Here is a 17,980-nt window from a genome sequence, read left to right on the forward strand (position 1 = left end):
TATGGGTGGCATGAGTTATTATTGTTGACATCACCCTTGAGGTGAATATGTTGGGAGGCGAAACTATAAGCCCCCATCTTTCTATGTGTCCGGTTGAACCATTTTTCTCATGTGTATGCGGTGAGTGTTAGCAATCATAGAAGACAATATGATGGTTGAGTATGTGGACTTGCCTAAAGGCTCCAATACATGACCCTTCCTGAAAAGATGATGAATTTTAGTTGCAAAGTTGACTGAGAACATAGCTTGTTGGTTTCTAATAGAGTTTATGCTTTATACTTCGATTGTGTGATGAACTTTTACTTATTCATGAGAATTTTATGATAAAAGCTCTATGATAAAAGTCTTATGTTTAAATTTGTTGTTGTTATAATAATCTACATGATGCTTCTATGTTCGTATTTTGTTTTTGTCGACACCTCTCTCTCTAAGCATGTGGACATGTTTTTCGATTTCGGTTTTGCTTGAGGACAAGCGATGTCTAAGCTTGGGGGAGTTGATATGTCCATTTTGCATCATGTTTTCCTACTGTTATTTATGATGTTTTTATCCATAATAATGCATTTTGGAGTAATTCTAATGCCTTTTCTCTCATAATATGCAAGGTATACACACAGAGGGAGAATTCTGACAACTAGAAATCTGGACATGGAAAAGCTACGTCGGGCTACCTATTCTGCACAACTCCAAACAAGCTGAAACTTCACAGAGAATTTTATGGAATATATGATGAATATTGGAGCAAATAAGTACCAGAGGGGTGATAACCCACAAGTATAGGGGATCACAACAGTTTTCGAGGGTAAAGTATTCAACCCAAATTTATTGATTCGACACAAGGGGAGCCAAAGAATACTCTCAAGTATTAGTAGCTGAGTTGTCAATTCAACCACACCTGTAAACTTAGTATCTGCAGCAAAGTATTTAGTAGCAAAGTAATATGATAGTAGTGGTAACGGTAGCAAAAGGTAACAGCAGTAAAAGTAATGTTTTTGGTATTTTGTAGTGATGATAGCAATAGCAACGGAAAAGTAAATAAGCGAAGAACAATATATGGAAAGCTCGTAGGCAATGGATCGGTGATGGAGAATTATGCCGGATGTGGTTCATCATGTAACAGTCATAACCTAGGGTGACACAGAACTAGCTCCAGTTCATCAATGTAATGTAGGCATGTATTTTGAATATAGTCATATGTGCTTATGGAAAAGAACTTGCATGACATCTTTTGTCCTTCCCTCCCGTGGCAGCGGGGTCCTTATGGAAACTAAGGGATATTAAGGCCTCCTTTTAATAGAGTACCGGAACAAAGCATTAACACATAGTGAATACATGAACTCCTCAAACTACGGTCATCACCGGTAAGTATCCCGATTATTGTCACTTCGGGGTTAACGGATCATAACACATAATAGGTGACTATAGAAGATAGGATCAAGAACTCTCATATATTGATGAAAACATAATAGGTTCAGATCTGAAATCATGGCACTCGGGCCCTAGTGACAAGCATTAAGCATAGCAAAGTCATAGCAACATCAATCTCAGAACATAGTGGATACTAGGGATCAAACCCTAACAAAACTAACTCGATTACATGATAGATCTCATCCAACCCATCACCGTCCAGCAAGCCTACGATGGAATTACTCACGCACGGCGGTGAGCATCATGAAATTGGTGATGGAGGATGGTTGATGATGATGATGGCGACGGATTCCCCTCTCCGGAGCCCCGAACAGACTCCAGATCAGCCCTCCCGAGAGGTTTTAGGGCTTGGCGGCGGCTCCGTATCGTAAAACATGATGAATTCTTCTCTCTGATTTTTTCTCCCCGAAACACAATATATAGAGTTGGAGTTGGAGTCGGAGGAGCTCCAGGGGGGCCACGAGGTAGGGGGCGCGCCCTAGGGGGGCAGGCGCCCCCCACCCTCGTGGACAGGTGGTGGGCCCCCTGGCCTTCATATTTTGCAGGTATTTTTTATATTTTCCAAAAAGTTGCTCCATGAAGTTTCAGGTCATTCCTAGAACGTTTGTTTCTGCACATAAATAACACCATGGTAATTCTGCTGAAAACAGCGTCAGTCCGGGTTAGTTCCATTCAAATCATGCAAGTTAGAGTCCAAACCAAGGGCAAAAGTGTTTGGAAAAGTAGATACGACGGAGACGTATCAACTCCCCGAAGCTTAAACCTTTGCTTGTCCTCAAGCAATTCAGTTGACAAACTGAAAGTGATAAAGAAAAACTTTTACAAACTCTGTTTGCTCTTGTTGTTGTAAATATGTAAAGCTAGCATTCAGGTTTTCAGCAAAGATTATGACTAACTACATTCGCAATAACGCTTAGGTCTCAAGTTTACTCATATCAATAGCATAATAAACTCGCGAGCAATAATAATAAATCTTGAATGACAACACTTTCTCAAAACAATCATAATATGATATAACAAGATGGTGTCTCTCTAGACCTTTCTGAGACCGCAAAACATAAATGCAGAGCACCTTTAAAGACCAAGGACTGACTAGACATTGTAATTCATGGTAAAAAAGATCCAGTCAAGTCATACTCAATGTAAACTAACAGTAATGAATGCAAATGACAACGGTGCTCTCCAACTGGTGCTTTTTAATAAGAGGATGATGACTCAACATAAAAGTAAATAGATAGGCCCTTTGCAGAGGGAAGCAGGGATTTGTAGAGGTGCCAGACCTCGGTTTTGAAATAGAGGTGAATAATATTTTGAGCGGTATACTTTCATTGGCAACATAACAACGAAGAGATGGCGATATCTTCCATGCTACACACATTATAGGCGGTTCCCAAACAGAATGGTAAAGTTTATACTCCCCTTCCACCAACAAGCATCAATCCATGGCTTGCCTGAAACAACGAGTGCCTCCAACTAACAAGAGTCCCAGGGGGAGTTTTGTTTGCAATTATTTTGATTTAGTTTGCATAAAGCATGGGACTGGGCATCCCGGTGACCAGCCATTTATCTCATGAGTGAGGAGCGGAGTCCACTCCCCTTGAGAATAACCCGCCTAACATGGAAGATACGGACAACCCTAGTTGATACATGAGCTATTCGAGCATACAAAACAGGATATTTATTTGAAGGTTTAGAGTTTGGCACATACAAATTTACTTGGAACGGCAGGTAGATACCGTATATAGGTAGGTACGGTGGACTCATGTGGAATAACTTTGGGGTTTAAGGGATTGGATGCACAAGCAGTATTCCCGCTTAGTACAGGTGAAGGCTAGCAAAAGACTGGGAAGCGACCAGCTAGAGAGCGACAACAGTCATGAACATGCATTAAAATTAATCAACACCGAATGCAAGCATGAGTAGGATATAATCCACCATGAACATAAATATCGTGAAGGCTATGTTGATTTTGTTTCAACTACATGCGTGAACATGCGCCAAGTCAAGTCACTTAAATCATTCAGAGGAGGATACCGCCCTATCATACCACATCATAACCATTTTAATAGCATGTTGGCACGCAAGGTAAACCATTATAAATCATAGCTAATCAAGCATGGCACAAGAAACTATGATCTCTAGTTGTCATTGCAAACATGTTTATTCATAATAGGCTGAATCAGGAACGATGAACTAATCATATTTACAAAAACAAAAGAGGTCGAGTTCATACCAGCTTTTCTCATCTCAGTCAATCCATCATATATCGTCATAATTGCCTTTCACTTGCACGACCGAACGATGTGAATAATAATAATAGTGCACGTGCATTGGACTAAGCTGGAATCTGCAAGCATTCAATAAACAGGAGAAGACAAGGCAATATGGGCTCTTTTGTTAGATCAACATTTATGCATATAAGAGCCACTTCAACAATTTAATTAAGGTCTTCTCCTATCGACCCCCAAGGAAAAGAAAAGAAATAAAACTATTTACACGGGAGAGCTCCCAACAAGTAAAAGAAGAACAGGAAATCTTTTTGGGTTTTCTTTTTAATTACTACTACAAGCATGGAAAGTAAACTAATTAAAAGCTACAACTAATTTTTTTGGTTTTTCTTAAGGTTTATCAAACACACAAGAAGAAAGCATAAAAAAGACAATAAACTAGCATGGATGATACAATGAAAAAGTATGAGCACCGACATCTAGCAATGATTGTGTGAACATAAATGTAATGCCTAAGTTGGTCTATGGCTGGCCTGGTGGATATCCATAATAATAGCTGGGGTCGTACTGAGCTACAGCGGCTATCGCCTCCTGAGCGAGCGGCCTCCGCTCTCCTCTCGTACTCATCTGCCTCCTCTCTGGTAATAACATATCTTCCTTTTGCCTGATAATCAAAGAAGGCAGGAGCAGGGAGAGTAATATGGACAGCACGGCGTCTGTCAAAGATTAGTCAATACTCGAGAGGTGATTCATTCCTCTCGACAAACTGGTGGTGAACCATAGCATTAAAGTCTAGGTAAGCAGGTGGTAATTCAATATCATCTTCGCGTATGGCTACACCAATAAAATTAGCTATGCGGGTTGCATAAATTCCTCCAAAGAAATCTCCATTAAATCTATTAAGATGCAACCTACGTGCAACAATGGCTCCCAAATTATAAGATTTGTCTCCTAACACAACACTCCTAAGAACACTGAGGTCAGGGACACACATATGACATGCCTCATCTTTACCATTAATGCATCTACCTATGAAGACAGCAAAATAATGTATAGAAGGAAAGTGAATGCTCCCTGTGGTAGTTTGTGTAATATCTCTAGATTCTCCCATAGTTATGCTAGCAAGAAAATCTCTAAATTCAGATTTGCGAGGATCCCTTATACTACCCCATTGTGGAAGTTTGCAAGCAGTGGTAAAATCCTCTAAGTCCATAGTATAAGAATTTTCATAAAGAACAAACAGGATAGTTGGGGAATTACGTGAAGATGAAAATTCAAACCTCCTCACAAAGGTACTAGTGAGATTGTGATACTGGCTGCACTTCTCTTCCTCGAAGCTCACAAGATCGGCGTTACACAAATATGCATTAAATTCTTTCTTAATTCCTGCTCGATCTATAAAATTTTCAGAAGGCCACTCACAAGGACGAACTGGAGCGTCTCTTGGTGGCTCTTCATCAGCATCACGCATTGCAAGCCTGGGTCCTTGCTTCCTTGAGGAACCACCTTGGAACATTTTCCTAAGCATTTTTCTTCCTCTGAAAAATTCTAAATTTTTTTAGTAACTTCAAAATAAAAGTAAGCCAAACTCAATAATATTGATAGCAACTACTCCTACAAGTGCCTAGGGCCTATATCATGCATCAAGACTACTTTTGACCATATAAATTTGACATGCAAGCTCAAGAACAGGGTCACCTAAGCAGCAAGAATTTGCAATGAATAAAGCACTAGAACAAAAACTAATTGGACCAATGGAGGAGTCACATACCAAGGAACAATCTCCCCAAGCAGTTTTGTGAGAGGTGCTTTGAGCAAGGAGATCGAAAATGGCAGCAAAGCGAGCTTGGACTCGAGTTTGAGCTGGTTGTTCGTGTTTGGGGGAGGAAGAAGGAGTGTGTGGGTGAAAGGATAAGTGGAGGAGGGCCACCGTGGGCCCACGAGGCAGGGGGGCGCCCAGGGAGTAGGGCACGCCCTCCACCCTCATGGGCAGGTGGTTGACCCCCCTGTTGTGTTCTCAGTGCCAAATATTCTCAAATATTCTAGAAAAAAATCATATTGAAATTTCAGGGCATTTGGAGAACTTTTATTTTTGGGGTATTTTCATATTGCACGGATAATCAGATAACAGATAGAAAAATACTATTTTTATTTTATTTAATATAAATAACAAAAAGTAAAAGGAGGGTACAGAAGGTTGTGCCTTCTAGTTTCATCCATCTCATGATCATCAAAAGGAATCCACTAACAAGGTTGATCAAGTCTTGTTAACGAACTCATTCCGAATAACATGGAACCGGAGAAATTTTGAATAACACTATGTTACCTCAACGGGGATATGCACATCCCCAATAATAAGAATATCATATTTCTTCTTGACAGTACGAAGAGGAAATTCAAAACCTCCAAATATAATCGATGGAATCTTTCCAATAGAGTTGATACTATGAACTTGAGGTTGTTTCCTCGGAAAGTGTGCCATATTCTCATTACCATTAACATGAAAAGTGACATTGCCTTTAGTGCAATCAATAACATCCCCTGCAATATTCAAAAAGGATCTTCCAAGAATAATAGACATACTATCATCCTCGGGAATATCAAGAATAACAAAGTCCGTTAAAATAGTAACGTTTGCAACTACAACAGGCACATCCTCACAAATACCGACAGGTATAGCAGTTGATTTATCATCCATTTGCAAAGATATTTCAGTAGGTGTCAACTTATTCAAATCAAGTCTATGATATAAAGAGAGAGGCATAACACTAACACCGGCTCCAAGATCACATAAAGCAGTTTTAACATAGTTTCCTTTAATGGAGCATGGTATAGTGGGTACTCCCGGATCTCCAAGTTTCTTAGGTATTCCACCCTTAAAATTATAATTAGCAAGCATGGTGGAAATTTCAGCTTCCAGTATCTTTCTTTTATTTGTAACAATTTCTTTCATATACTTAGCATAAGGATTCATTTTGAGCATATCAGTTAATCGCATACGCAAAAAGATAGGTCTAATCATTTCAGCAAAATGCTCAAAATCCTCATCATCCTTTTTCTTGGATGGTTTGGGAGGAAAAGGCATGGGTTTCAGAACCCATGGTTCTCTTTCTTTACCATGTTTCCTAGCAACAAAGTCTTTCTTATCATAATGTTGATTCTTTGATTGTGGGTTATCAAGATCAACAGCAGGTTAAATTTCTATATCATTATCATTACTAGGTTGAGCATCATCATGAATATTATCATTAACCTTATTACTAGTTTCAGGTTCATTACTAGATTGTGTTTCAGCATCAGAAATAGAAATACCATTTGGGTTCTCAGGTGTTTCAGTAATAGGTTCACTAGAAGCATGCAAAGTCCTATATTTTTTCTTTTTCTTCCTTTTAGAAGGACTAGGTGCATCTATATTATTTCTATGAGAATCTTGCTCAATTCTCTTAGGGTGGCCTTCAGGATACAATGGTTCCTGAGTCATTTTGCCACCTCTAGTCATAACTCTAACAACATTATCATTATTCTTACTATTCAATTCATTGAGAAAATCATTTTGAGCTTTAAGTACTTGTTCTACTTGAATGGTAACCATAGAAGCATGTTTACTAATAAGTTTAAGTCCACCTTTGACATTAGCCATATAATCACCCAAGTGTTCAAGCATATTTGAATTGTATTTCAATTGTCTACCAAAGTAAGCATTAAAATCTTCTTGCTTAACCATAAATTTACCAAACTCATCTAAGCATGGGCTAGCAAACTTAGTAAATGGGATTTCAGCTTTATCATATCAATATAGAGAATTTACCTTTACTACATGTGTTGGGTTATCAAGACCATGAGTTTCTTCAATAGGTAAAGGATTAAGATCATATGTTTCTTCAACAGGCGGTAGATTTATCATATGTTTCTACCAAAGTAAGCATTAAAATCTTCTTGCTTAACCATAAATTTATCAAACTCATCTAAGCATTGGCTAGCAAACTTAGTAAATGGGATTTCACATTTATCAAACCTATAGAGAGAATTTACCTTTACTACCTGTGTTGGGTTATCAAGACCATGTATTTCTTCAATAGGTGGTAAATTCTTAACATCTTCAGCTTTAATACCTTTTTATTTCATAGTTTTCTTTGCCTCTTGCATATCTTCGGGACTGAGAAATAGAATACCCCTTTTCTTCGGAGTTGGCTTAGGAGTTGGTTCAGGAAGTGTCCAATTATTTTCATTAGTCAACATATTATTCAGTAACAATTCGGCTTGATCAACAGTTCTTTCCCTGAAAATACAACCAGCACGACTATTCAGGTAATCTCTGGAAGCATCGGTTAGTCCATTATAAAAGATATCAAGTATTTCATTTTTCTTGCGAGGATGATCAGGCAAAGCATTAACTAATCAGAGAAGCCTCCCCAAGCTTGTGGGAGACTCTCTTCTTAAATTTGCACAAAATTATATATTTCCCTTAAAGTAGCTTGTTTCTTATGAGCGGGGAAATATTTAGCAGAGAAGTAATAAATCATGTCCTGGGGACTACGCACACAACCAGGATCAAGAGAATTAAACCATATCTTAGCATCACCCTTTAATGAGAACGGAAATATTTCAAGGATATAAAAGTAACGAGTTCTCTCATCAGTAGTGAACAGGGTGGCTATATCATTTAATTTAGTAAGATGTGCCACAACAGTTTCGGATTCATAGCCATGAAAAGGATCAGATTCAACCAAAGTAATTATATCAGGATCAACAGAGAATTCATAATCCTTATCGGTAACACAGATAGGTGAAGTAGCAAATGCAGGGTCAGGTTTCATTCTAGCATTTAGAGATTGCTTGTTCCATTTAGCTAATAACCTCTTGAGTTCGTATCTATCTTTGCAAGCTAAAATAGCTAAAGAAGCTTCTTTATCAAAAACATAACCCTCGGGAATAACAGGCAAGTCTTCATCATCAATTTCATCAGTATTATTAGATTCAATATTTTCAAGCTCTCTAGCCCTAGCAAGTTGTTCATCAAGAAATTCACCAAGTGGCACAGTAGTATCAAGCATAGAAGTAGTTTCATCATAAGTATCATGTATAGCAGAAGTGGCATCATCAATAACATGCGACATATCAGAACGAATAGCAGAAGCAGGTTTAGGTGTCGCAAGCTTACTCAAAATAGAAGGTGAATCAAGTGCAGAGCTAGATGGCAGTTCCTTACCTCCCCTCGTAGTTGAGGGATAAATCTTGGTTCTTGGATCTTTCAAGTTCTTCATAATGATAAGCAGATATAAATCCCAAGTGACTCAAAGAATAGAGCTATGCTCCCCGGCAATGGCGCCAGAAAATAGTCTTGATAACCCACAAGTTTAGGGGATCGCAACAGTTTTCGAGGGTAAAGTATTCAACCCAAATTTATTGAATCGACACAATGGGAGCCAAAGAATACTCTCAAGTATTAGCAGCTGAGTTGTCAATTCAACCACACCTGGAAACTTAGTATCTTCAGCAAAGTATTTAGTAGCAAAGTAATATGATAGTAGTGGTAACGGCAGCAAAAGGTAACAGTAGTAAAAGTAATGTTTTTGGTATTTTGTAGTGATGATAGCAATAGCAACAGAAAAGTAAATAAGTGAAGAACAATATATGGCAAGATCGTAGGCAATGGATCGGTGATGGAGAATTATGCCAGATGCGGTTCATCATGTAACAGTCATAACCTAGGGTGACACAGAACTAGCTCCAGTTCATCAATGTAATATAGGCATGTATTTCGAATATAGTCATACGTGCTTATGGAAAAGAACTTGCATGACATCTTTTGTCCTACCCTCCCGTGGTAGCGGGGTCCTTACAGAAACTAAGGGATATTAAGGACTCCTTTTAATAGAGTACCGGAACAAAGCATTAACACATAGTGAATACATGAACTCCTCAGACTACGGTCATCACCGGTAAGTATCCTGATTATTCTCACTTCGGGGTTAATGGATCATACCACATAATATGTGATTATAGACTTGCAAGATAGGATCAAGAACTCTCATATATTGATGAAAACATAATAGGTTCAGATCTGAAATCACGGCACTCGGGCCTTAGTGACAAGCATTAAGCATAGCAAAGTCATAGCAACATCAATCTCAAAACATAGTGGATACTAGGGATCAAACCCTAACAAAACTAACTCGATTACATGATAGATCCAATCCAACCCATCACCGTCCAGAAAGCCTACGATGGAATTACTCATGCACGGCAGTGTGCATCATGAAATTGGTGATGGAGGATGGTTGATGATGACGATGGCGATGGATTCCCCTCTCTGGAGACCCGAACGGACTCCAGATCAGCCCTCCCAAGAAGTTTTAGGGCTTGGCAGCGGCTCCGTATCGTAAAACGCAATGAATTCTTCTCTCTGATTTTTTCTCTCCCCAAACACAATATATAGAGTTGGAGTTGGAGTCGGAGGAGCTCCAGGGGGCCCACAAGGTAGGGGGCGCGCCCCCACCCTCGTGGACAGGTGGTGGGCCCCATGGCTTTCATCTTTTGCAGGTATTTTTTATATTTTTCCAAAAAGTTGCTCCGTGAAGTTTCAGGTCATTCCAAGAACGTTTGTTTCTGCACATAAATAACACCATGGTAATTCTGCTCAAAACAGCGTCAGTCCGGGTTAGTTCCATTCAAATCATGCAATTAGAGTCCAAAACAAGGGCAAAAGTGTTTGGAAAAGTAGATACGACAGAGACGTATCAAGGGGGCCCACCAAGTGGGGACAACCCACCTGGGCGTGCCAGGGAACCCAGGCGCACCCTGGTGGTTTGTGCTCACCCAAGACCACCTCCAGTGCCCATCTTCTGGTATATAGGTCATTTTGACCTAGAAAAATAAGGAGAGGACTTTCGGGATGGAGCGCCACCGTCTCGAGGCGGAACTTGGGCAGGAGCACTTTTGCCCTCCGGCGGAGCGATTCCGCCGGGGGAACTTCCCTCTCGGGGGGGATCATTGTCATCATCATCACCAACAACTCTCCCATCTTGGGGAGGGAAATCTTCATCAACATCTTCAATAGCACCATCTCATCTCAAACCCTAGTTCATCTCTTGTGTTCAATTTTGTTACCGGAACTATAGATTGGTTCTTGTGGGTGACTAGTAGTGTTGTTTACATCTTGTAGTTGATTACTATATGGTTTACTTGGTGGAAGATTATATGTTCAGTTCCAATATGATATTTAATACCCCTCTGATCTTGAGAATGATTATCATTTGTGAATAGTTACTTTTGTTCTTGAGGTCACGGGAGAAATCATGTTGCAAGTAATCATGTGAACTTGATATGTGTTCGATATTTTGATAGTATGTTTGTCCTTAGTAGTGTCATGTGAACGTCGACTACATGACACTTCACCATATTTAGGCCTAAGGGAATGCATTGTGGAGTAGTAAGTAGATGATGGGTTGTGAGAGTGACAGAGGCTTAAACCTCAGTTTACACGCTATTCCGTAAGGGACCGATTGGATCCGAAAGTTTAATGCTATGGTTAGAATTTATTATTAATACTTTTCTCAAAGTTGCGGATGCTTGCGAGAGGGTTAATCATAAGTAGGAGGATTGTTCAAGTAAGAACAACACCTAAGCACCGGTCCACCCACATATCAAATTATCAAAGTAGCGAACACAAATCGAATCAACATGGTGAAAGTGACTAGATGAAATTCCCGTCTACCCTCAAGAACACTTTGCTTATTATAAGAGACCTTTTTGGCCTGTCCTTTGCCTCAAAAGCTACATTGCTGCACTTTTTTTACTATTATCATTACTTGCTCATTACAAATTATCTTGCTATCAAACTACTATGTTAATTACAATTTCAGCACTTGCAGACATTACCTTGTTGAAAACCACTTGTCATTTCCTTCTGCTCCTCATTGGGTTTGACACTCTTACTTATCGAAAAGAGCTACAATTGACCCCCTATACTTGTGGGTCACCAGCCATTATTGTTATTATGATCCTGATGAAAGTCGGAGTTCTTATATTCCTTCGTGATAAAACAATCCTTCCGCAAATGACCTGTAGGCCTATTCGAAAAACTATGCTTTGGGCAAGGCTGGTTCAACATCGCCTCAAGGTTGAACTGTGGCCCTCCAAACTGAGGTGGTGGTTTTCCTTTACGGCGCTGATTGTTATTCTGTGTGTTGGTATTGGCCACAAAATCTAACCCGGTGTCGTTTTGCTTGCGCTTACCATTATTGCCTGGTTATGCCCTGACATATTTTGCTGTTGTCCTTTACCATTGTCGTTCTTCTTCCCTTTGCTGGACTTATCCTCATCAGAGCCAGGGTCCTTAGTAGTGTCTGAATCAGCGTATTTGGTGAGAGCGGCCGTGAGCTCTCCCATGTCATCGCAATGATGCTTAAGCCGCCCTAAATTCTTCTTGAGAGGGTTGAAACGACATTTTTCTCTAGAATTAGAACAGTAGAGCCGGCGTTGATGCAATCCGATGAATGGATAATGGCTGAGACCCAGCGAACCCAGTGGTGAGCCGACTCATCCTCTCGTTGTACACAAGCATCCAGATCAATGATCGACAGGGGCTACTTACATGTGTCGTTCGAGCCGGCCCCTCCAACATCATGGTCAAGTACTTGCACACACAACATCGTTCACATCTAGCATCTCCATAGCAAGCTCACAGCTTTCAATCCAAGACTCGGGTGGAAGAGCAGTTGTATAATTAGGCACCTTGCAAGGTCCTTTAAAATCTTTAGGCAGACGCTCATTACGCAGAGTCGGCACTAAGCACGGCACACCCACCGTCCTGGTGGTCATCCCGGCCTCCACAGACGTCGAAGGGTTTCACTGAAGCTGCTGATGAGCCACTAATTGAGCCACCAGTTCTTCCCCATGACATGCTCTCACCTGATACCTGATGGCTTGAACATTGTTATCATCACGGGGCGGGTCATGACCATGGGGCAGGTTACGACGCCGCTCATTGCTGGAAACCGCCGGCGATTCAATGTGCCGGCTGTAACTTTGACTGTGACGTGGAGTTGAATGAATTCGCTCATGGCTATATGAGTAAGCCGCCTGCTGAGCTTCAGTTGTCTGAAGAAGTTCCACGGTGTTCCGGGCCTCTATCGCAGCTGGTGACTCACCTTCAATTGGAAGAGCCGCCAGCCGTGAGGCCGCGACAATCATGTTATCTAGAGGGTTGGAGTAATGACCCGAAGGTGTATGCACTTGCTGGGGCAGGGGAAAATCCACACGCGGTGGATCTATTACACGAGGATGAGCCGTTGCCCTGGTCGTCGGCGCCTCAATAGCCCGGGTCACGCCGGGCGAGTTACTTGGTCCTGCTACGGGTGTATTAAGAAGATTCCTCCCCTCAAACTGTCGAGGCAAACGGCTCCAGTGTCTCCTTCGCATGACATCATTTGACGCGTTCTGGTCCAGACTTAAATGAAAGGCCTCGGCCCTTATCCGCTGCATCTCAGCATCCAGGGCGGCTCGCTTTGTGGCCATCCTGACGTTTTCTGCCTCAAGATCCTCTCAGGCCTTGGCCACCTCATCTCGCAATTTTGCAACCTCCACATTATGCTGCGCTTGAGTCGTAGGGGTCACTTCTACGGCCAACAGAATTCCCAAAGCATCCAGAAGCTCGGACAGGACTTGAGCCGGCGGGCACGTAGAGCCGCTCGCCCCAGCCGTTGTAGCGGCTATTGAACCGAAGGTCATAGCCGCGGCGGTTGATGAATTCACTATCTGTTGTGTACCAGCCATGAATATAGCAGCCCCGCTCGGCGGCTCATAGGGGCCTGGAATATTGTCGTCATCGGAATAGCCCCCAAGCCTGCCGTCTTGTAGTTGATAGATTGACTTGGTTTCACCGGTTGAAGACTCGTCACCTGAATAGATGGTTGTCTCTCCACCAGACACAAAACCTTCCTCAAGATCCGCCCCATGAACAAAGCCAACGAAAGCAGACTTCTGGGCGGGTTGGACCTTGGCGGGTCTCGCACGCTGAGCCGTCTTAGTAGTGTCAGTGCAGGCATCCGGCTTAGGCTCCGACTCGCCAATCTTGCCAATGAAGACTTGAATTCCGCTGAAGAGGACCCGGTACCCGTACTCGATTGAATCGACCTCGGGACCCCAGCCAGCGTCGTTGATGTAGATCTTTCCACGGTGGCTCGTGGTCATCCGGCCCACGGTGTATCCCCTTGATCCCTGAGAAGCTTCCCTTCAAGAACTCGAAACCACCATGCTCTGGCCCCACGGTGGTGTTGGGGAACGTAGTAATTTCAAAAAAATTCCTATGCACACGCAAGATCATGGTGATGCATAGCAACGAGAGGGGAGAGTGTTGTCTACGTACCCTCGTAGACCGTTCGCAGAAGCGTTATATCAACGCGGTTGATGTAGTCGTACGTCTTCACGATCCGACCGATCCAAGTACCGAAAGCACATCACCTCCGAGTTCTGCACATGTTCGGCTCGGTGACGTCCTCGCCTTCTCGATCCAGCAAGAGGGGCGAAGTAGTAGATGAGTTCCGGCAGCACGACGGCGTGGTGATAGTGTTGGTGAAGAACAATCTCCGCAGGGCTTCGCCTAAGCACTACGAAAACTAGGACGGAGGATAAACTAGAGGGGACGGGGTTGCCGGCACACGGCTTGGTGTTTCTTGATGTGTCTTCGGTGCTAGCCCTACCCCTCTATTTATATGTTGAATCTTGGGGTCGAAACTTGGAGTAAAAGCCTCCACAAAGTCGGTTTCACCCGAAAGGCAAGAGTCCTTCTCGGACTCCAGGGCCAGACGCCAGGGTTCCCGGCGTCTGGACCCAGACGCCAGGGACCCTGGCGTCTGGCCCCTGGACTCTGCAAAACTTCCTTTTGCACTTTCCAAAAACCTTGTGGGCTTTCCTCTTTGGCCCAAATAAAGTGTTCTCGTACCCAATCATTTCGGGAAACATCCGGAACCCTTTCTGGTGAATTCCGGAACCCTTCCGGTGACCAAACACTATTATCCCATATATCAAACTTTATCTTCGGACCATTCCGGAGTTCCTCGTCATGTCCGTGATCTCATCCCGGACTCCGAATAACATTCGGTCATCAACATACATAACTCATATAGTACTATATCGTCAACGGACGTTAAGCGTGCGGACCCTACGGGTTCGAGAACTATGTAGACATGACCGAGACACCTCTCTGGTCAATAACCAATAGCGGGACCTAGATGCCCATATTGGCTCCTACATATTCTACGAAGATCTTTATCGGTCAGATCGCAAAACAACATACGGTGTTCCCTTTGTCATCGGTACGTTACTTGCCCGAGATTCGATCGTCGGTATCTCAATACCTAGTTCAATCTCGTTACGGCAAGTCTCTTTACTCGTTCCGTAATACATCATCCTGCAACTAACTCATTAGTTGCAATGCTTGCAAGGCTTATAGTGATGTGCATTACTGAGTGGGCCCAGAGATACCTCTCCGACAATCGGAGTGACAAATCCTAATCTCGAAATACGCCAACCCAACAAATACCTTCGGAGACACCTGTAGAGCACCTTTATAATCACCCAGTTACGTTGTGACGTTTGGTGGCACACAAAGTGTTCCTCCGGTAAACGGGAGTTGCATACTCTCATAGTCATAGGAACATGTATAAGCCATGAAGAAAGCAATAGCAACAAACTAAACGATCAAGTGCTAAGCTAACGGAATGGGTCAAGTCAATCACATTATTCTCCTAATGATGTGATCCCGTTAATCAAATGACAACTCATGTCTATGGTTAGGAAACTTAACCATCTTTGATCAACGAGCTAGTAAAGTAGAGGCATACTAGTGACACTCTGTTTGTCTATGTATTCACACATGTATTATGTTTCCGGTTAATAGAATTCTAGCATGAATAATAAACATTTATCATGAAATAAGGAAATAAACAATAACTTTATTATTGCCTCTAGGGCATATTTCCTTCAGTCTCCCACTTGCACTAGAGTCAATAATCTAGATCACATCGCCATGTGATTAACATCAATAGTTCACATCACCATGTGATTAACACCCATAGTTCACATCGTCATGTGACCAACATCCAAAGGGTTTACTAGAGTCAATAATCTAGTTCACATCGCTATGTGATTAACACCCAAAGAGTACTAAGGTGTGATCATGTTTTGCTTGTGAGAGAAGTGTAGTCAACGGGTCTGCAACATTCAGATCCGTATGTATTTTGCAAATTTCTATGTCAACAATGCTCTGCACGGAGCTACTCTAGCTAATTGCTCCCACTTTCAATATGTATCCAGATTGAGACTTAGAGTCATCTGGATCAGTGTCAAAACTTGCATCGACGTAACCCTTTACGATGAACCTTTTGTCACCTCCATAATCGAGAAACATATCCTTACTCCAGTAAGGATAATTTTGACCAATGTCCAGTGATCTACTCCTAGATCACTATTGTACTCCCTTGCCAAACTTAGGGCGGGGTATACAATAGGTCTGGTACACAGCATGGCATACTTTATAGAACCTATGGCTGAGGCATAGGGAATGACTTTCATTCTCTCTCTATCTTCTGCCATGGTCGGGTTTTGAGTCTTACTCAACTTCACACCTTGTAACACAGGCAAGAACTCCTTCTTTGACTGTACTGTTTTGAACTACTTCAAAATCTTGTCAAGGTATGTACTCATTGAAAAACTTATCAAGCATCTTGATCTATCTCTATAGATCTTAATGCTCAATATGTAAGCAGCTTCACCGAGGTTCTTTGAAAAACTCCTTTCAAACATTCCTTTATGCTTTGCAGAATAATTCTACATTATCTCTGATCAACAATATGTCATTCACATATACTTATCAGAAATGTTGTAGTGCTCCCACTCACTTTCTTGTAAATACAGGCTTCACCGCAAGTCTGTATAAAACTATATGCTTTGATCAACTTATCAAAGCGTATATTCCAACTCCGAGATGCTTGCACCAGTCCATAGATGGATCACTGGAGCTTGCATATTTCCTTAGCACCTTTAGGATTGACAAAACCTTTCTGGATGCATCATATACAACTCTTCTTTAATAAATCCATTAAGGAATGCAGTTTTGTTTATCCATTTGCCAGATTTCATAAAATGCGGCAGTTGTTAACATGATTTGGACAGACCTAAGCATAGATACGAGTGAGAAACTCTCATCGTAGTCAACACCTTGAACTTGTCGAAAACCTTTTTGCGACATTCTAGCTTTGTAGATAGTAACACTACTATCAGCGTCCGTTTTCCTCTTGAAGATCCATTTAATCTCAATGGCTCGCCGATCATTGGGCAAGTCAATCAAAGTCCATACTTTGCTCTCATACATGGATCTCATCTCAGATTTCATGGCCTCAAGCCATTTCGCGGAATCTGGGCTCATCATCACTTCCTCATAGTTTGTAGGTTCGTCATGGTCAAGTAACATGACCTTTAGAACAGGATTACCGTACCACTCTGGTGCGGATATCACTCTAGTTTACCTACGAGGTTTCGGTAGTAACTTGATCTGAAGTTAGATGATCATCATCATTAGCTTCCTCGCTAATTGGTGTAGTAGTCACAGGAACAGATTTCTGTGATGAACTACTTTCCAATAAGGGAGCAGGTACAGTTACCTCATCATGTTCTACATTCCTCCCACTCACTTCTTTCGAGAGAAACTCCTTCTCTAGAAAGGATCCATTCTCAACAATGAATATCTTGCCTTCGGATCTGTGATAGAAGGTGTACCCAACATTTTCTTTTGGGTATCCTATGAAGACGCACTTCTCCGATTTGGGTTTGAGCTTATCAGGTTGAAACTTTTTCACATAAGCATTGCAACCTCAAACTTTAAGAAACGATAGCTTAGGTTTCTTGCCAAACCATAGTTCATACAGTGTCGTCTCAACGGATTTAGATGGTGCCCTATTTAACGTGAATGAAGTTGTCTCTAATGCATAAACCCAAAACAATAGTGGTAGATCGGTAAGAGACATCATAGATCGCACCATGTCTTATAAAGTACGGTTATGACGTTCGAACACACCATTACACTGTGGTGTTCCAGGTGGCGTGAGTAGTGAAACTATTTCACATTGTTTTAACTGAAGGCCTAACTCGTAACTCAAATATTTTACTTCTGCGATCATATCGTAGAAACTTTTATTTTTGTTACGATGATTCTCCACTTCACTCTGAAATTCTTTGAACTTTTCAAATGTTTCAGACTTGTGTTTCATCAAGTAGATATACTCATATCTGCTCAAATCATCTGTGAAGATCAGAAAATAATG

Source organism: Triticum dicoccoides, chromosome 4A (assembly GCF_002162155.2).
Source record: "Triticum dicoccoides isolate Atlit2015 ecotype Zavitan chromosome 4A, WEW_v2.0, whole genome shotgun sequence".
In the NCBI taxonomy this organism is placed as follows: domain Eukaryota; kingdom Viridiplantae; phylum Streptophyta; class Magnoliopsida; order Poales; family Poaceae; genus Triticum; species Triticum dicoccoides.